Source organism: Neolamprologus brichardi, chromosome 18 (genome assembly GCF_056152115.1).
Source record: "Neolamprologus brichardi isolate AB-2024 chromosome 18, ASM5615211v1, whole genome shotgun sequence".
Taxonomy (NCBI): Eukaryota; Metazoa; Chordata; class Actinopteri; order Cichliformes; family Cichlidae; genus Neolamprologus; species Neolamprologus brichardi.
Genome location: NC_142121.1, coordinates 8,205,978 through 8,208,511, shown reverse-complemented (window position 1 = coordinate 8,208,511; position 2,534 = coordinate 8,205,978). Strand labels below are relative to the sequence as shown.

Below are 2,534 nucleotides of genomic sequence, written 5' to 3'. Positions count from 1 at the left end.
GAGCGATGGACAGTTTCGCGGGGTTGAGGCGGCGCGCGCGCGCGAACACCGGGGGCCCGACCGTGGGAATATAATGCTCAACTCCATGCTTCATTACCGTGCTAGAGAAATTTGGGACAGACAGCGATGGAAACTCTAAAAGCAAACACTGAAAAGCATCCCCGGAGGTTACTACATTAGCCCGAATCAGGGGCTCGGCGGCCCGAGTAAAACAGGGTAGCGAAGAAAACGAGAGAGCACCAATTAAACATCTGTTAGCAACATCGACAAGCAGTCCATGAGCACACAGAAAATCAGCACCTAAAATAGGTACAGAGCTAGCGGCAACAACAAGGTTCCACTGGAAATCCCTTCCATGAAAACAAACAGTCACCAACCTTTCCCCAAACGTTTTGATGGGAGAGCCATTAGCTGCAATGAGCTGCAGCCCACAGTTCGCTGCTAGTCCGTCGGCAGCGCTAGGGGGAAGGAGGCTCTTCTGGGAGCCGGAGTCCACAAGAAAACGTCTCCCGGAGCGCGAGTCCTCTATGAAGAGCAGCCTTTCTGTATTGCCAGCGGTCGCGGCTGCTACGGCGCGCTGGCGGGTCCGTTTCCCTGGGCCGTGAAAGTGCAAGGCGGCAGGCAGCGACGCGCTCTGTCGCCAAAACGGTGATGGGAGAAACAGATGCTCTTTCTGCGGTGCCGGCGTGTAGCAATCCCTGCCGTCAGCAAGGGGGCGGATGCTCCGGGGGAGGAAGGTGGAGGCGTGGAAGGTGCCGCCGGCGAGTCCGTAGCCAGGGCGTGAACGTCAAAAGTGCGGCTAGCCAGGAGAATGCGATCCGCTTCTTCAGCCAGGGAGCGATAATCCTTCGCAGGCAGAAGTGGGGAGTTTGCGAGAACAGCTCTCACGGCGGCCGGTAGTTGGCGGAGGACGAGGTGGGCGAAGAGGATTCCCCCGTCATCCGGCCCGAGCAACGATAGCATGTTCTCCATGAGCTCGAGCGCGGTACCGCCACCCAAGCCTGACAGGTTAAGGAGCTTTTCGGCTCGTTCAGCATCGGAGAGGGCATAGCACCGAAGAAGCAGCTCTTTAAGGGCGGTGTATTTCCCTTGGGCGGGTGGGTCCCGGAGGAGCGTCATCGCGCGACGGGTGGCCAGCAGGTCAAGCGAGGCCACCACATGGTGATACTTCCATGTCGTCAGCCAAAATGCTGCGAAGGGCGAACTGAGCCTCCACGTGTACGAACCATGACGGGGGGTCATGGAGCCAAAAGTCCGGGAGTTTCAGAGCCACAGCGAACGTAGCTGCAACAGGAGGTGGAGGTCCGGCGGCCGCTGATGCATCCATAGCGGAGTCTGCATTATCTGCTCAAGTCAGGGGTCACCAATGTGGAGGTAAGCATCGACGACACAGAGCTCTCAGTTCTCACTCCTTCATTATTCGTCTCTAACATCAACTGCACATATCGCGCCACAAAACACAGGAACACACTTCCTCAACACTGGGTGTGAGTGGAGCCCTCTAGTGGTCCACCACAAGGTGAATATTTATATTTAGAGTATTTTCTCGATCAGTGTCTTCAGTCCTGACCCTGAGTGTGTACATTTAAAAATAAAGTGATATAACTTCTGTTACATTACTGTAAACTTCTTGTACAGTTTGACAGCTGATTGTTGTCGTGTTTGTCGTCATATGAAGATCGTTTGCTAAAGAGGACTGAACAGTCATTTAGCCTCTGGCTCCATCCATGAATCTGATATTTGCTGTATAATCTGTGCTGTTAATAGTGTAATGGAACATATAATTTGTACATATAATTTCATATGTAATTATGATGATCTTTACCCATTAAGATTTTAAATGAAACGATAAACAAAGGCCAAGAAAACTGAGTTAAACTCCTGAGTCTACTATATATTTGCACCATGAAGAAATGAATTGTTAAACTTTAACTGGGTCAGACTTGTTACTGCATGTTGTAATCAAACATAACACACCCTGCATTGTCTGAATGGCTCTTAGTCACACTGTAAGGATATTTCTTTAGCGCCTCCCTTCACAGATGTGTCTGTATCAGGATGGGTCTAAACAACATGGTGTAAATGCAGTTGCTGGTGAGCCTCATTTCCTGTAGGAGGTGAAAAAGAGCAGAGATCTGTTTCCCTTCAGAGCACAGAGGTTGTTTCTGTTCAGAGGAAGTGAAACTGTCTGACAGTCACTGAGAGACGGTGAAACGGCACAGCACATGAATCAAATGGATCAAACAAAATTCTGCTGTTCAGTCTGTTTGGATCTACTGAAGGATCCGGTGACTATTCCCTGTGGACACAGCTACTGCAGGAACTGTATTAAAAGCTTCTGGGATGAAGAGGAAAAGAAGAAAATCTACAGCTGCCCTCAGTGCAGACAGACTTTCACAGCGAGGCCTGTCCTGGAGAAAAACACCATGTTAGCAGATTTAGTGGAGGATCTGAAGAAGACTGGACTCCAAGCTGCTCCTGCTGATCACTGCTATGCTGGACCTGAAGATGTGGCCTGTGATCTGTGCTCTGGC

The 2,534-nt window shown here is 50.7% G+C and overlaps 1 pseudogene; it reads right to left on the bottom strand.

The window, feature by feature from the left end:
• Positions 1-458: 458 nt before the first annotated feature.
• Positions 459-1,327, bottom strand: LOC148097611 (uncharacterized; annotated as a pseudogene).
• Between the last annotated feature and the right edge of the window lie 1,207 nt (positions 1,328-2,534).